This window comes from Rhincodon typus, chromosome 16, assembly GCF_021869965.1.
Source record: "Rhincodon typus isolate 14 chromosome 16, sRhiTyp1.1, whole genome shotgun sequence".
NCBI classification, from domain to species: Eukaryota; Metazoa; Chordata; class Chondrichthyes; order Orectolobiformes; family Rhincodontidae; genus Rhincodon; species Rhincodon typus.
In genome coordinates, this window is record NC_063347.1 from 56,779,663 (window position 1) to 56,798,582 (window position 18,920).

Consider the following 18,920-nt stretch of genomic DNA (forward strand, 5'->3'; position numbering starts at 1 on the left):
GGCACAGACGTGGGCACAGACGTGGGCACAGACGTGGGCACAGACGTTCTCTGCAGTATAAAACTCAGTTTAAATTTGAAAACCAGTCACTTTCCTGCAGTAGTTGCAACTAAGACTTTCAAATTTACAAATCAGAGACATTTTTCAAGTCAAAGATAGAACACCAAAGGCCTCAGTAAACAAAGTAGCATCATACCAACAACAGAATTGGGAAGCAAAGACCACCAACCTAATCTATTTTCCTGCAACCCTGTCAATAAGCTGTTTTTTCCTATTTGTTTATATGTATAAGTTTTTTATGGGATTAGAGTTTTAGTTAGTAGTGTTATATCTATTTACTTGTTGCTACAGATTAACTACTTATAATACATAATCATTCTTGCTTAGCATAAAATTCTGGCATATATCAACTCTGTTTTGAAATTCAGGGAAATCAAAGTACTGCACATACCTTAAAAGAAACTAACGTTTGGTACATTGTCTGGAATAGCAGTTTATAGTGCACTCAGTAAGTCATAACATTGATTATTTGAAAAGGCATTGAAAAATTTCTGAATCCCACCAGATGTGTGCACAAGGCTTCTCAATCAATAAAACTTTACAATTTTCCAGCCTGCATTTCCAACTCAATAACCGCTCATTTCTCTACTTGCAGAAATTGAATGTTTCATTCTAAGTAGATTAACAACCTTTGGGGTATCATACTGAGTTATTCACAGTGCACTCAAACTGTAAGTTCAAAATTGGCGCAAAGAAGTTTGTGTGGCCATTAGCGCACGTACATAGTAAAACAGAATCTTAAAGCCTAATCAGATTTTGAAGTGGAGCAGACAGAACTTTCCTCAGTCTCAAGCTGATCTCTGACTTCAGCTGCATTACACTAACTGCAGAATTAATGCAAATTGTAATGTCCAAGTGAAACAGCTGCAGTGTTAATGTACCGTTAAATAAACTGGACATGAACTGCAGTGGCTCAAGGCACCAGCTCACCACCCACCACATCTTTATGAGCAACTAGTAATGGGCAATAAACGTTGGCCTATCCTGTGATGCCCATATCATGTGACTGAAAAAAAAAACCTGGGAATACTTGACAGCATGATAGAAACAGTTGTACCCTGGAATCTAACAGTAACCTTACCCAGTAGCACTTCGCAAGACATGCTGGGAAGGTTTCAATCTGCACCTAATTTGTGCTGTGCCTGATCAGGGAATTCAATGAAGCAAGGCAATTGGGCATTTACTCTGTCTCATACCTGTCTTACAACTGCTTCTTTTTGACATAGGGTACTAAAGTGCAATGTCTTTCACTCACCGACAACAACATTCGCAAACAAGAACTAAAACTTAAATCCCAAGCTGAGGCCTTGGTGTAAACAGAAAACAAAATCATTGTACTTTTCACCTTGACAGAATGCAGGCTATTGGATTACTATCAGACAAAAATAACACAAAATTAAAGTTTCAAAACTGAACATGAAATTTTCATTCGTTAAGACCATTACTAGAATTATGGCACAATTGCGTAGAACGGGCTTTAGATGCAGGACATGATGCATCAATGAAGGAACAGGTTTGAGCTGATTGGCCTACTCCAATACCTATGCAACTAATGGAAATAAACTACTGCTGCAAATTTAAATTACAAAGTTCAAAATTCTTGTTGAAAGCCACGCATATGAAAACTGCCAGTAGCACACAAGGATGCCCTAAAAGAAATAAAACTGGCTATGAAAATTCAATGCAAAATAGCTCCACAGAGAGGAACAGGAGTAGGTTCTTCACTCCATTTACTCGTTTTAGCTCCATATCCCTCAAACCCCTCACCCATTAAAAATTTATTGATTTCAGTGTTGAAATCTCCAATTGTCCCCCAGTTTTGGAAGCCAATGCAAATGATTAACCCAAGGGCCATCACGCCTCAGACGAGGGGAGATGTTGAGGAGAATCCTTTATGGTAACCTCAGCTGGTACAGGAATTGACGCACATTGTTGGCATAACTCTGCATCCCAAATCAGCCATCAAGCCAATTGAGCTAACTGACCCTCAGCTGGTATAGCTCTCTCTCTCAATATTCCACAGTGACCACTACTACCTCTGAACACCAAAATTTCAGCTCACTAACCCACATGGTGTCTTGACCCCCAATTTGCAAAGCCCAAAACCAGTTTGTGATCCAGAAACATCGACAAAACACAGATTGAGTCGCCAGTGGTGACACTTTTTCCTCAAGTAAAATAAACAGTGCTTTAAGTTATAATAGAAACAGAAAATGCTGATACTTAATGACCCATGCCACAACTGTTGAGAGAGAAACAGAGTTAACTTGATCTCGCATCAAAACTGGACAAATTTACAGATAGACTTTGAGCAAATTCTGAGACAACAAAAGTGTGTGTGCATGCATGCATGTTGAGGAGGGAAGGGTAGAGAGAGAGAGAGAGAGAGAAAGAGAGAGAGAGCCCGAGCCTGACAGTGCATCCGAGAGGGGGAGAGAGAGAAAGAGTGGGTGGAGGAAGGGAGAGGACGACAGAGGGAGAGGAGGACAGGGGGAGAGAGGGGAGGTGGGGGAGGGGTGATGGGGTAGAGGAGAGGAGTGAGGAAAGGTGGGGTGATAGGAAGGTGAGGGGGTAAAAGAGAGAACAAAGGGCCAAACAACAAAGCAGGCCTGCGACAGAGTGGAAGACAGAAGAGACAATTTTTACCCGTTTTAATTTTGAAAAAAGATCATTGGCCTTAACTGTCAACATGAATACAATTTCCAGTGTCTTCTGATTTTATTTCAGATTTTCAGGAGTCACCATTTCTTCTCCACCACTTATTAGTGCAATTTGAAACGCTGGGTTTTTATGATACTGCACGTTTAAGAGTTGGGTTATAACTGATTTTTAAGCTGCCAGCAAAAAGTGTAATAGCAGCAGTGAAGGATCTCTCTCAGAGGCAAACAAAGAACATACAGAGAAAGACAAAGGTCGTAGCACACCAAGAGAGAGACAGAAAAATACAAGTCTCCCCTTCCTAAGGCCAAGAGTTCAGTGCAGTTTATATTAGATGGATCAGATAAGCATGGGGGAGGGAGTATAACTGAATTATATAATGGCCTATTACTAGGATTGGTCCCCCATTAAGCAGATGAGAATAGCATGGTAACACAATCAACCAATGAAAGCTGGCTTTAGCAAGAGTCACTGCACTAGTAATACACAGCTGCCTGCAGATCCAGCACTGCACTGTTCAAGGTTGCCAATGCCTTCAGTAGCTTTTGCGATGACACAATATAATTAAACTGCCTGTATGCAGGCCCATGTTTTGTGAGTATACATCGAGCAATTACTTCAGAGTACGAGGCATTCCTTATCTACGAGTACAGAGCGTCCTTGATCATTTGGAAAGCAGCTTGCATTCATTATCTGGAGTAAACAGTTCATTCAAATCAGTTCAGTCTGAGCATTCTGAGATAATTGGTGCAGTGACTTGAAATGTCATCTTTTGACAATACCCTAGCTTGTTCCAAAATGATTACAGTTAAACCACTTTCGCATTACAGAACAGTACAATGAATCTCAGTACAGAATCTGGCCGTTCAACACACCATGTCCAGGCTCACGCCTACGTCCCATCACTTTCCTCCTAACGTTTCAGTATTGTTTTAAAAAGCCAAAGACAGGGACAGTTTTACATATTTTTTCTGGCAAGGGTAGCACAACTTTCACTTTCCTGCTTCAGTAAGCCCAAATTCTTTCTTTTTGATGTTTATGTTTCCTTCACACCTGACTACGGAGATTGAGGACTTGGTGCAGGACTGATTAGTACTGAAATGCAACCAGTCCCACTCCACTACTTTCTCCTCTCACTCTTGCAATTTTTTTTATTCTCAAGGGGCAGACTATATGACCCATCAAGCTCCTCCACCACTCAGTGTGATCATGGCTCAGCCTGGGCTTCGACTCCACTTTCCTGCCTGCTGTCCTTGATTCTCTGACACAAAGATTTTCTCTTCCAGTCAACAATTGAATATCCACATATTTGGGAGTACAGATATCCAACTCAGTCTGAAATGATTGACCCCTAATCCTGAGGCTTGACCCATTGTTCAAGTCTCTGCAGCAAGTAAAATAAGGTCTCAGTGTCAGCCCTATCAAGCCCCTTCAAATATGACACCAAGGTTGCAACCAGTCTGGTTCAGCTTCAGATCATTTGTCAGGAAGAGGAATTTAGATGGTGACTAGATAACAGACTTTGTAGTGAAGACTTAAGCTGATGATTTTGATCTTCCCAATATTTCATTGGAGGAAATTTCTGCACTAGTACTGGATATGAGACATGACAGTTTAAGGATGGTGAAGAGTTTGGAAGAGAGGTAGCAAAGTAGAATGCAATGATACAAACTTAGAAGCTAGCAGCGTTGTTTTTCGAAGATATCCCTGTACAGCAACATGTGTATCAAGAAATAGGATCAAGCTAAGGGGAAATACCAGAGGTATCAGTGAGCAAGCAGAACAGAAGCTACACCTGGTGATACTTTCAGTCTGAATGGAAAGGTATAACTTTGCCCTCTGGTTGTCAATTCTATTTCCAGTTGAAAGTTTTTAACTATTCACTCTGCGAAAACCCTATATGATTTTGAACACCTTGTTAAATCTGCCCATAACCTCCCCTGCTCCAAGGAGAACACTTTTAAAAGACTATGTTTTTCCATTGTTTCACAGAAAATGGACATTGAAACTGCAGGTCAACCTAGATTAGACTTCAAAGGCCAGTGAAGGGAATCGTTCGGCTTACGCCTCTGCCATGCCAGCTCTTTGAAAAAGCTGGCCAGTTAGTCACACTCCTTTATATATTTAGCTTTTTAACATAAATTCTCAGCACCAATAAGAAAGCGTGAAAGTCTGAACCTTTGCAAAATTCTGATAAGGTCACAGTTAGAGCAGTGCATTTTGGTCACTTAAGGAAAGATGCAAGAGTCCTTGACAGGGTGCAGAGATTTACCAAAATGGTTCGGGGGAGAGTGATTAGGTTGGGTTAAAGAAGCTAGAAATGGTCCCCTTGAAACAAAGGAATTGAGGGAAGATTTCACTAAGATGTGGATGTTAATGACAGTTTTTGGATATAGTAGACCAAATGCTGTTCCCATTATATGATGGTAAAAGGACAAGGAGACACAAATTTAACGATTTGGGCAATAGATGGAAAGGAGGATGATAGGAAGAAACCTCTTCATACAGCAAGTGGTAATGACCTTGAGCTCACTGCCTACAAAGGGCAATAGAAGTGAAAATGCACAATGATTTTTTTTAAAAATTGGATAGGCACTAGTAGGAAATAAACTGACAGAGTTACTTGGATAAAGCAGGGAAATGAATGGAACTGACTAGATTCGCTCTGGCATGAACTCAGTGGGCTGAATGGTTTCCATCTGTGCCGCAGCTATATCATATCAAAGCAATAAAGAAGATGTTGTCCCAAACATTAGTTGAACAATGCCTCTGTTCTCACAATATGTAGCTTTATCTCAGAATTTACAGAGTATCCAAACACTTAGCTGTGGGAGGATCCATTTCATGGTGACCACTCTATCAGTTCAGATAACCTTGCTCTGCCTAACTACACAGTTGCACACAATATATTCATAGAAGTGTACACAAAATGTTACTGGACAATGTCATTTAATATTTCTAATGACTTGACAAAGCAAGACCCTCTGTCCAAAATACTGCATTCAGGATTTTAGCTTCGTCTGTAATATTTTGTTTAGCTGACTCAAGCTTTTCCTCCACTTGCAGGTATGCTGTCCCTACATCACCATAACCTCATTACATGGAAACTAGTGGACTAAATTATTACAATTTACCCCTATGAGAAACTTCTCTGGACCAAAGCAATTCCTATTCACTGCTAATATATGCAATTTTCCTGAACCAACCTCGTCCAGATTTAGAGGCAGTATCAAAAAGAAATTTGCCAAATATTTCAAAAGGGAAAAAACAGTCACAACTGTCGGAAGAACAGAGATTAAGACTAACTGAATAGCTGTTTTGAAGAGCAGCCACAGACACAATGGGCCAAATAAGCTCTTCCTGTTTCCTAAGATCTTACAAAGATCATATACACATCAAACAAGAACTGGTGCATCTTACTTAAGATGTTCCATTCTTTAGCTCTTCTCCAACTGGTTGGGACTCAGTCACTCAGTCTTCGCTGACAAATGGAACTCGTACATCTCAAGTCCCACGCCATCAAGTTCTTCTTGAAAAAGTAACTTTCTGCTTTTCATCAGCCCCAAGCATTTCTAAGAGATGGAGGGTCCACAATTGCATTTCTCGAGGTGAAAAGATTAACGATGAGAACACATACTCCATGGCAAAACTGCAAAACAAGGGCTTAACAAACAAAGGTTTGACATACCAGATTCCAATTCTGATGAAAGTTCTTGTTAACTTTTCCCATTTTGCAAAAACTGCCAGACCTGAATATGTTCAGGGTTCCTGGTTTTACTTGAAATTCAACAGAAATTGCTCAACTTGGGTTAATATCAATTCAACAGTCTATGGCAACTAATTATCTTTGAACTAAATGCTGAGGGAGAAGATTAGGACACACAATATCCAGCAAAATATAGAAAGATTTAAATCAATGACATCTGGCCTTCCGTCAAAGGCCAATTTTGACTTGTTCCTAGCAAAGAAACTGCTCTAATGGAACACAGATGACGTTTTATTCAACTCAACTTTCATTTAATTATCAATCATCAAGCAGATTGCCCAATCCCAATACAACTTTGCATTGCTCTGGGTCAAGAGATCCCCAAGGCAGAGGAAGTGCAACAATTGCTTCTATTTGTGGTGGGGATGGATTTTTAAAATGTAAAGATGGTGGTGGAGTAGGCAACATCCAGGCTCCTCAGCCCAGGGCTCGTTCATCCATCCGCTTTTTCTTTTCTTCTTCTTCCTCGCTCTTAAGATTTTGAGTGTTTTTTTTAAAAAAGAAAATTTACCTTGGAGCACCTGAGGCCCGGAGCAGAGCAGGACGGCCAGCAGAGCATGGATGGTTGTTGGACTGGGGACCAGTGCAGGCGGTCAGTGGGTTGTTAGCATGGTCAGACCACATGTGGAAGCCCCCTGCATTGATCTACTGCAATGTAATATTTATCTGTAATCTGTTTATTTGACTGCAATGTTTGTCCTTTTAACTTTATTTCTTATTTTTCTAACTTCTACGATGAATTAAGGTAAGGTAAAGTAACTTTTCTTATTTCTACATTTCATATCTAAGATTTGTACCTCGGTACCTTGTGTATAAGATGGTGCAATAACGGGCAACATTGTATGCTTTCCACTGTACTCCTGTCCTTCTATACTTGAGTATATGTGACAATAAACCTAATTCTAACTCTAAATCCTAATTCTAATCAACATATTCAGACACATAATGACACACCTCTGGGACCTGAACCCAAGCCTTCTGCCTCCATGAAGTAAGTAGCCTACCCACTAAACCACAACAGCCCTTCTCTGAGGCTTTAAAAGAGAAACAGTTTCCAGAGTCACGCAAGGTCAGCAAACAAAGAACACATTTAACTGCCAAGTTAAAATCCAAAAAGAAACAGGAGGAAAAATGGATTTTACAAGGCAAGTTCTAATACTCTGGAATACACTGAAAAGCCACTAGAGGCAGTTTTAACAGTAATTTACAGAAAGTAAATTGGACTTGGATATAAAAGGAATAACATTTGCAGGGTTGAGGAGATTAATCAGGGGAAACAGAACTGGAAGAGCCACCAGAAAGGTCTGAATAACTTCCTTCAGTGCTATTCCAATCATTAATCCTATGAATAATTCAGTCAGTTAAACAATACGCAATTATTTTCAAGAACATTTGGAGGTGGAGTAGCTGCCATGACTCCAGAAAAAGACACAAATCTGACCACCCAAAGATTAAATTACTGAATATAATGGAAGTTCATTGTGCATGATGGTCATCACAGTCCTACTAAACTGCTTAATGCAGGTCAATGAGAAGTGCCTTCAAACCAGAGCCTACAGCCAAAGACAAACTAAATCAGACAACACCGAAAATGTTCTGATGAAAAGTCACTGACTTGAAACATTTACTCTTTCTCTCTCCACAGATGCCACCTGACCCAACAGTATTTTCAGCATTTCCTGTTTTATCAAAAATCTGGTTCACTAATGACAAGAGAAAAGGGAGACCCAAGAAATTTCTTTGCATTGTTTTTCTGCTAATCAGGAAACTGCATTAGTTCCACTTCTTGGGATTGACATGTTCAAGAATCAAAATACATGTTCATAATCCCAAAGAACAGAAATGCAAAAGGATTGGTGTCACAGAACAATCTGCAACAGAAAAATAAGCACAGTGGCACTATATTAATTAGCAAGAACATGCAATTCAGATTGATGCGTGCTTTGTTAATTAGCATTTCCAATTACAACACCCTCTTAAATTGACAACCTTGTGCTAAATTCCTTGCTTAGGACAGTCTTTACTGAGTCACTGCAATGGATTAACAGGAACATTATGTCCTGTCCAATAGTTTGGACAGCTTTGAACTCAATTCCTTCGCCCACAGCAAAATCAAAGTTTTCCTGATCTCAGTTGTAGATGCTATTAGGCTGCCTACATGAGAAATGGAAATGCCACAATGTGCAGCAGGGAATGCACTCCTGAGCTTCGTGTGACATCTAACAGTTTTGACTAACCTTAAGTGCTAAATACAGATACAGAACATATCTCATATTCTACACTCTCGCACTAACACACCTAATTCAAATACAAATTCAACAACAAAAGGAACAGTTGATTTTGGCAGCAGGATCCTGCCAAGGACAAAATCAGTCTGCATGCAAAACAGCAACAGTCAAGCAGCAGCAAATTTACTCAGTGATGAAATAGTCAAATCTCCCCACTGATGGTTACATAACCCCACTTACCTGTCAATGAGCTTTGAAGTCTTAATTCTGTACTTGTCTGGTCTTTTGTCAAGATCAGCTGCACAGATCAGAAAGCTCATGTAACCGCATGGCCAGACTCAGTGTGACTACGTCCTCTACACACTTTGAGCTGAGATTTTGAGAAGCAGTTCATTACATAAGCTGTTTGTAAGTTATCAAGAAATCCTCAGTTCCTCCCACAACCAATTCCCACAGGAAAAACTGTTTGGATCATCTGTGCCAAATTAAACAGCCTCAAAACATTCGTGAGAATCTGTAACCCTCTAGCTCTGGCAGCTCCACTTGACAGCCCTGCAGAGAAGCAGTAGGAAGCAATTTGTACAACTTCACAGTTGCATTACCCTACAAGTTAAATATGAAGACATTGTGATTACATTATGAAAGGGAAATTCCATTAATATCAGTAGTATATATCCCTGTGCCTGCAATACTCCTGTACTATCTACGTGTGCTTCATTGAGTTGTGCTATTTCACAAATAGTTATCGTATCGGTGTCAGAGACAACTCCCTTATGTATTAGATAACATATTCAATTAATATTCCTTGCAATTTACAATGAAATCAATGCTGATTGTTCTTCTCTTCAAGTGAGGATTTCTGTTGCCCATTGTTGGCAATACTGAAATCCAGGCAGCAAATTCCAATCTCCCACAAAACTGGAAACTAATGCAAGCATGGGAAATAGAATAACAAACGCCAGCAAGTCAGTTGAAATTATAAAAGGAAAGGTTAAGTTAACAGATCCTCTGCACAAGATTTGACAAAATAAAGGGATCAAGTAGAAGAACAGGAAGGAGACAAAAGAAAAACGAGTAATAGACCAAGACTATCTCAGCTAGAGAAAAGCCAATGCAGCCTCTTCAGTGGAAAAGTCAACAGGGATTAAGTCACTACTTTGCTGAATGGCTCCAATCCATCCAGAATGACCCTGACCTCCTTCATGGAGGTCAGCGCAAACCCTTATTCGCCTTCAATTATTCAATCATTTACGGCACAGCTAAAATTTCACCACCTTCTGTAGCCCACTTATTCACATATTGACTTAGGATCTTAGTCAAGTCCCTATCTTCCAACATGTTTCACCCATTTAAGTCATCACTACTGGATTATTTATTTTGTGTTTTATTACCTGATTGAGACAAATACTGGGTAGTTCTACAGAAATTTCCTTCTTTCCAAGGAAAATCTATCCGTATGTTAAAGGCATCTTCTGTGACACAACAGTCAGCTCAACTCCTGCCCATCAGCTGTTGCTGCTTAGTCCTAAAAAAGCCTCAACTCCTTGCATTCAGTTCTGACACCAGGTCAATATTGGAGCATAAATCCATGTTTTATCCTTGCAGAATGTTGCAAGAAAATTCAATAAAGATGTCCCTATTAAGTTTGAACTTTTAGAGTGACAGGGAGGCACTGCTTTTACAAGCGGTTACATTAGTAACAAGAGGACAAAGATTTAAGGTAAGTGGAAGAACTAGCCAGGGTATATGAATGAGGGTGCAGAGTGGTGAAATGGAAATTTTTTTTTTTTATACACAGCAAGTTGCTATGCTCTGGAAAGCATCACCTGAAAGGGTGGGAAAGCAGATTAAAGAATACTTTTCAAAAAAGAATTAGACTGACACTTGAAATTAAAAAAACAGCAGAGAATGGAGAAAAAGATAAAGCGGATTGCTTGGCTTCAGAATTGACAGGCACAAAATTGGCTGAATGAGCTCTTCCTGCACTATATTCTATAATTCTAGGTCAACAGACTGTGTGCAAAACCAGCCTTTTCTGTTTAGATTTCAAATAGTTATTTTTCTTTTTAATCTAAGAACAGCAGAATATGATCTAACTGAATGATGGAATACGTTTGAGGGACTGATCAAAGTAATCCCTGTTCCTGTATCCCTAACACATTAAAGTGTTGCAATCCTGTATGCATTAGCAAACCCTGTGTGGCATTGCTCATTGACAGTATAGGGGCTGGAGAACAGCCAAGCCAAGCTGCTAACAAGGGATGTCCTCTTTGGGAACTGCATGGAAAGGAAAATACAAGTTGCAATCATTCAGCTGTTTGTAACTGTGGGCCCAAAGAATCCATTATGAATCACAGAATCCCTGCAGTGCGGAAGCAGGCCATTTGGCCCATCGAGTCCACACTGACCCTCCTGTCCCTGTAACTGTGCATTTCCCATGGCTAATCCACTTAGCCTGCACAATTCTTGACACTATGGGCAATTTAGTATGGCCAATCCACCTAACCTGCACATCTTTGGACTGTAAGGGGAAGCCGCAGCACCCAGAGGAAACCCACGCAGACACGGGGAGAATGTGCAAACTCCACACAGACAGTTGCCTGAGGGTGGAACTGAACCCGGGTCCCAGGCATGGTGAGGCAGCAGTGCTAACCTCTGTGCCACCCTTTTTAATTTGCAGTAGCAATGTATGAAATATATTATGAACTCTAAATCCTTCCACATTCTTTAGCTTCTTTAATCCTAAGAGCTTCAGTATGCAATGGGCACCTTTCAAAGCATTCCACTTGCTGCCTGATACATCTTAATGTCAGTACACTCAGCAACCCAAAGGAGAATGAATGTATATCGAATTTCCCATTGTGTTGCTCATGCCATGTCAAAGAACAGGTCTGTTTTATAAAGGATAAGGAAACAATAGCACAGAAAATAAATACTATTCTACTGAAGGTGGCTAAACTGATATTCAGTATGCATTAGGTGAGTTTACAGTCTGTTCAATGCAAACTGTGACCATACATAACATCCTGCTATTGAGGGCAAAAGGCAAGGTCTGGGATAGGTAGAGAGCAAAGGGAATCCCCTGTCAGCATTCCAAAGGGATACCCAATCCACTCATCATTCCCTTGCATGCAATTGCTAGGCACTGCCATTTTACCTCTGTCTCCTCACTGTCCAAAACCCCAAACAGTCCATCCGAGTGAAGCAGTGATTTACTTGTAATTCTAGTGCTCACTAAGTGGTCTCCTCCAGATTGAGGCAGCCAAAGGCAGAATGGTTGGTTGCTACGCAAAACACCACATCAAGCTTCTGGTTTATTGTCATTTTAAAATCACCATTCTGCTTTCATGTTCATTTCTCAGATTTCCAGTGAAACTCAACATGTTAGAAAAACAATATTTCATCTGCCTATATGGCACCTCACAACATTGTGGATTCAACAATTTCAGACTGTGAACTCTGACCCACATTTTTATTTTGGCTTTCCACCATACGCCGATCTGAATCTTGGTTTTACACACCGGATTTCTGGAAAGAAAAAAAAAAATCAGTCATTCAATCTCATGATGGACATTAGCTGTTTATTACAACCATGACCATTCTATTTGCCTTTTGTTCCTGAACACCTTTGACATTTATTTGCTCTTACATTCTCTCCCTCCTCAGACCTATCCTTTTCTCCTTCCTTCCCTTCAACAGAATGAGACCCATCATATTTCTACCCTCCTTTGGTTCTGAAGAAGTTGTATTCAATTCAAAACATTAGCTCTGTTGCTCTCTCCCCAGATGCTGCCAGACCTTTTGAGAATTTCCAGCACCTTCTGTTCATATTGTTTCTTAATATTCATTTTCATAGAGTCGTAGAATCATTCAGCACGGAAACAGGCCTTCGGTCCAAACAGTCCATGCCAACCATAATCCTAAATTAAACTAGTCCCACCTGCCTGCGCTTGGCCCATATCCCTCCACACGTCTTATTCACATACTTATCCAAATGTTTTTTAAACATTTAAACTATACCCATAGCCATCGCTTCCTCTGGAAGTTCATGCCACAAATGAACCACCGTGTTTAAAAAAAAATGCCCTTCATGTCCTTTTTTAAATCTTTTTTCTCTCACCTTAAAAATATGCCCCCCAGTCTTGAAAACCCCCACCCTAGGGAAAAGACACCTGTCATTCACCTTATCTATACCCCTCATGGTTTTATAAGTCTCCATAAAGTCACCCGTCAACCACCTGCACTCCAGTGAAAAAAAATGCCAGGCCAGCCAACCTCTCCTTAAAACTCAAATCCTCCATTCCCGGCAACAGCCTGGTTAATCTCTTCGGAATCCTCTCCAGCTTAGTAAAATCCTTCTTATAACAGGGAGACCAGAACTGGACACAGTACTCCATAAGAGGCCTCACCAATATCCTGTACAACCTCAACATATCATCCAAATTCCTATACTCAAAAGGTCTGAGCAATGGAGTCAAGTGTGCTAGATGCCTAAACCACCCTGTCTACATGTGATCCAAACTTCAAAGAATTATGTACATGAACCCCAAGATCTTTCTGCTCTACAACACTACCCAAGGCCCACTTTTAATTGTGTAAGTCCTGTCCTTGTTTGTTTTACCAAAATGCATTACCTAACATTTATCCAAACTAAAACTCCATCTACCGCTCCTTAGTCCATTGATCCAAATGATCAGGATCTCTACTACCAATCTTGGTGTTATCTGCAAACTTAGTAACTACGCCTTCTTTATTCCCATCTAAACCGACCCCTGTGGTAAACTGGTTACAGGCCTCCAGTCTGAAAAGCAACCTTCCACCATCACACTGTCTCCTGCCATTAAGCCAAACCTGTATCCAATTGGCGAGCTCAGCCTGAATCCCATGTAATTCTACTTTATTAATTAGTCTACTTTGCGGAATCTTGTGAAAGGCTTTACTGAAGTCCAAGTGAACAAGGTCTACCTCTCTGCCTCATCAATCTTCTTGGTTACTCCCTGAAAAAAATTCAATCAAGTTTGAGAGGCATGATTTCCCTCCCACGAAACCAGGCTGACTATCCCCAATCATTCTTTGCCTCTCCAAATGCATATAAATCCTATCTTTCAGAATCAATTCCAACAACTTACCCACAGCAAATACTTGTATTGCAACAGATGTGTATGTTGCTGAAAGAAAACAAATTTTACATGAGCCTCTTGAGATATTTAGCGGAGTAACCAAAGGATTGGTCAAAATGGTTGGCTTTAAGATGTGCTGCTTTAAAACTGGACAAAGCTATTTCAGGGATGGAATTCAATAGCTTAAAGCTTCTGTAGCCAAAAGTATGCCTACATTGGCGGAATGTTCACAATTAGGACAGTACAAGAAGCTGGAATTGGAGGAGCACAAAGATCTAAAAAAAAAAGAGGTGGTGATGGAGACACAATGGAGTGAATCCATCGAGGGGACGAATCAAGAATGAGAATTTAAAATTGAAGCATGGCCAGACCAGCCAATGTAGGTCAGGAAGCAAAGGTGAATGCAACTCGGTGGAATTTAAAATGCAATCAGCAGAGTTTTCATTCAGCTCAGACTTATGTAGGGTAAAAGAAGCTGGGCAAGAGAGAACTAGATGCATCTACTAGTCTAGAAGCAACAACGCTTGAAAAAGACTTAGCAAATGAGCTGAGGCAGGGATGAAAAGGAGAAAAATTATAAAGTCATAAGAAATACAAGTAGGAGGCCATTCAGCCCATTGCTCTTTCATTCAAAAAGATTATGGTTGATCCGACCCAAGCCTCAACTCCTCTTTCGTATCACATCACAGCCCTCAACTCCCCAATATTTCAAAAATATTCCTTTTTACTTTTAGAGATCCAGCTTCCAGAACACACTGTGGTACAGAACTCCAGACATTCACTGCTCTCTGGGAAAAGAAATTCCTCTCATCTCAGTTTTAAATGGGAATTCTCTTATTCTTTAACTTCATCCCCTTATTTGGGAGATTTGTTTTTTTCTTTATTCATTCACAGGATGAGGGCATCGCTGGCTAGACAGCAATTATTGCCCATATTTAATTGCTCTGTGTGTTATTTAACCTTTGTCCCTTAAGGAAGCTAAGAGCTACTTTGTTTTCTTTCACAAGATGTGGCTATCACTGGCTGGACTGGCATTTATTGCTCATCCACATTCCCCAGAGGACGATTAGGAGTCAACCACATCACTGTGGGTCTGGAATCACATATAGGCCAGACCAGGTAAGGATAGCAGTTTCCTTCCCTAAAGGACATTAGTGAACCAGATGGGTTTTTCTGACAATCAACAATGGATTCACAGTCATCATTAGATTCTTAATTCCAGATATTTTATTTAATTCAAATTCCATCATCTGCTGTGACAGGATTCAAACCTGGTCCCCAGAATGTTAAATGGGTCTTTGGATTAACAGTCCAGCAATAATACCACTAGCCCAATGCCTCCCCCCAGGGTCCTCCAATGGGAACTACTTCTCAATATCTACTCTCTCAAGCCACCTCAGAATTTAACCTATACATAATTTCCTTACAGATTACTTTATGCCCTCAACATAACATGTCCATCCACCTAGTCGTGTCACTTGCAGGTGTATTACATTCTATCCATTCCTCCATGTCATGAAGTATTAAATAATCATAAACAGTAGTAAATAAGTGAGACACTTGGATTGATCTTTGCAGCGCTCCATTAGTTTTGCATTTCCAAATTGGAAATGACCCATTAAGTGCGTCTGTCTTCTGTTTTAACCAACCCTCAATCCATTGCCAGTACTGTGAACAGTAACATGAATTTGTCCAGTAGCCATGAATGTGGCACTTAACGAAACGTCTTTCTGAAAATTCAAATACCATACATCTACCAGTCGCCTTTATCAACTGTTTGTCTTCACGTTAAAGCACTCTAGCAAATTTGTCAAAAATGATTTCCCTTTCACAAAATCATGTTGCCTCTAATTGCATTAATCTTTTCTAAACGTGCTATTTCTTCCTTCATAATGGACTCTAGCATTTGCCCAATGAAAGATGTTAGGCTAACTGGCCTACAGATTCCTGCTTTCTGCCTCCCTCTCGAAGGGGGGGGGTGCAGCGGCAGAGGATTTCCAATCCGCTGGAACTCTCCCAGAATCCACTGAGTTCTAGAATACTGTGACTAATGCCTCCATTATCTGTGCAGCCACTTCTTTTAAAACCATTGGATGCATGTATTGCAACATGGCGATTTGGTTGTCTTCAATCCCACGAATTTTTCAAATAGTTTGTTCCATGTTTCAAGGTCTTTCCATCCATTAGCATGTTGCTTCTCTATTATCTTTGGGATGTCTCGAGTGCCATCTATCACAAAGATCAATGCAAAATAGCTGTTTAAAATTATGCATTTTCCTGTTCTGCATTATTAATTTTCCATTTGCATCCTCCAAGGATCCCAACATTTACTTTAGCTATTCTTTCTTATATACCCATAGAAACTCTTGATGTTTGTCTTCATATTTCTTATCAATTTACTTTCATTATCAATTTTCTCCCTCTTTCTCAAAGTGTTGGTCATCCACTGCTGGTTCCTCAAGAAATTCCAATCATCTGACCAACTACTAGTTTTTGCCATTTTGTATGCCTTAGCCTTTGATTGGATACTCATCTTGGCTATCTTTGTTAACCACAGGTGGTTAACAGAGTCCTGCTTGTCCAGTGGAATGAATTTTTGCCAAGTATAATGAAATATCTGCTTAAACATCTGCCACGGTTCATCCACTTACTTTCCCCTCATGAAATAATGACCAGGTACCTCATTCCCTTCCTGATGGGTTGTACTGTTCACAGTTCAGATTCCAGCTCATCAATTCTGAGCCAAAGTACCTCAAGCAACCAACACTTGCTGCAGATACGGTTACCATGGATCGTACTAAGGTCTACCAGCACCCACATGCTGACAGCTGCAGCACATCACCTGCCCAGTCATCTCTACTCTATACAATTAATTTGGATGTGAAATATTTTAAAAGTTTCTTAACTGTACTCTTCAGCTGCAATAATGTCTTCAAATTCAAACTTCTTGGCCAATCAAGGCAGACACAGAAGAAATACCTGCCAATCAGCCGCTTTCCATAGTATGGGTCTGACAGGTAGAACCAAATTGAAGGAGCTCTATTGCCGGTTTTTATTTCTCTTCCATCACTGCCGTTCTCACAGGGGGCTTGCTTTTCTTTTTATGAAGCTGCTATCCTGGCTCTCTCTCATACTGTTTCCAGAATCAAATGGTCCCCTCCTCTCATTCATTTTGTCACTCATGGTGACTGTGCTACGGTTGGCTCGCACGCCAGGCTGGTTCATTAGTTTGCATATGTTTCATTACCCTGTTGGGTAACATCATCAGTGCAGCCTCCGATGGAGCGTTGTTGTATTATCCCCCTTGCTATTTAAACTCTGGGTCCGTTGGAGTTGATTACCTCATTTCCAGTTTTTCTTTGCAGTGGTGCGTATATAGGGTCTAATTTTATGTATTTATTGATGGCCTTCTTGGTGGAGAACAGGCTTCTAGAAATTCCCGTGCTTGTCTCTGTTTGGCATGCAAGGACTGCGACTAACATTACATTGGACATACAGGAAAGAAACTGACTACGAAAATACATGAACACCAACTAGCAACAAAAAGACATGACTAATACCCACTCGTCTCCATACTTACGAACAAGGAGAACCACCAGTTCAACTGGGACATCATCAGGATCCTAGGGACAAGCCAAACAGAGACAAGCACGGGAATTTCTAGAAGCCTGGTTCTCCACCAAGAAGGCCATCAATAAACACATAGAATTAGACCCTATATACACACCACTGCAAAGCACCACTGAACTGGTGGTGCTACCCAGCAGGGTAATGAAACGTCTGCAAATTAACGAACTAACCACAGCATCCACAATCCGACTACAAATCTACTCATGAACGTAACATAGTCACTATCTCCAGTCCTCCTGTCTCTTACTTATGAAGACAAAAAGAGGCCACCAAGGTGATGCAGTGGATAGGTGGTTGAAAGGTCGCTTTAACGTTTTCTTCTTTTGTGGGATGCAAATATCGATGATCAGGATAGCATTTATTGCCTTTCAACTGAAATGTGTTAAGCAATTTCAGAGGGAAGTTAAGTGTCAAGTTGCCGGAGTCACAGTGAAACAGATAAATAGGTTTACATAACAGTGGTACTTTCGTTGCGCCATAACTGAGACTACATTTATTAAGTCATTTTAATTTCCATCATCTGACAGGAACCCATTTGGAACCGATGCTGAATATTAGCCTGGACTTCTAGATTACTAATCCCATGACATTACCACTATGCCACCATTATTGGTAGCCAGGAAAAGGGATGGAGTTGATTGTTTGGAAGTAGAACTTCAGGCAGCAACCAAAGACAATATTCCCATTATTTTGTTTGGGGAAACTTCTGCTCAGTGACAGTTGTGATGGACAGGAACAGGTTTTGTATTCAAACACATGTTCTTTTACTTGGGTACTGAACTATGAGATTGAAACTCCCGTTAACACTGCATTGAAAATAAAGGATATTTTACATGATATAGCTGCATCCATTGGCTATCTTATAAACAAAAGATTACAGCACTGAGCCATCACAAGGCCACATGCAATCAACCGCAGGTTTTGGACTGATTCAAGCAAAATTATTTGCTTTCCCCAGAGGCCAATGGCACTGTGGATAGTCATCTGACTTCCAAAGACCATATTTGTGTTTTCAAAATGTTTTCATAAAGATGAAGTCAGATTTTTCTTTACATTGTGTTAGCAATTTCCATCTCACTGATCTTCAAATGATCTTCAATGATCATTTAACTTAATAATGATCTTCAAGCAATGAAAACAAACAAGAAAACCACAAAATACTTAGCAGGCATCCTGATCAAATGCAGACATGGTGTCACCAATGTACGAATTTTATAAATTCCTAACGCAGGAACATGTCGCTCCAATTACACTTAGGGAGAAGTAAGGGAGCGAGAAAGTGGCAGGAGGCAACAGCGGAGGGGGAGGGTGGGCAAGGGTGAACAGAGGGGGCAGACAGTGATGAATGGCAGGAAAACCAGGTGGTGAGTGTGAAAAGGTAACAGGAGGAGGAGAGGTGGTGGTTGAGATTGAAATGGAGAGCTTGATGCTGAGTATGATGGTGCACGCTAATCATAT

General features: G+C 40.4%; 1 protein-coding gene across 5 annotated transcripts in view; it reads right to left on the reverse strand.

Annotated features, from left to right (window-relative positions):
* The window catches only part of rad54l2 (RAD54 like 2), a 118,186-nt gene that overhangs the window by 83,258 nt on the left and 16,008 nt on the right, over window positions 1-18,920 (reverse strand). For 2 of the 5 annotated variants that reach the window (XM_048606527.1, XM_048606528.1), the window contains exon 2: window positions 12,181-12,240. The exons of 1 other annotated variant lie outside the window; for it this stretch is intronic. The gene's annotated coding sequence lies outside the window, so the exon portion shown is untranslated. Of the gene's footprint in view, window positions 1-8,952; window positions 9,065-12,180; window positions 12,241-13,841; window positions 13,862-18,920 lie in introns of those variants that run through there. 2 more of the 5 variants (XM_048606529.1, XM_048606530.1) reach the window with 2 other exon arrangements.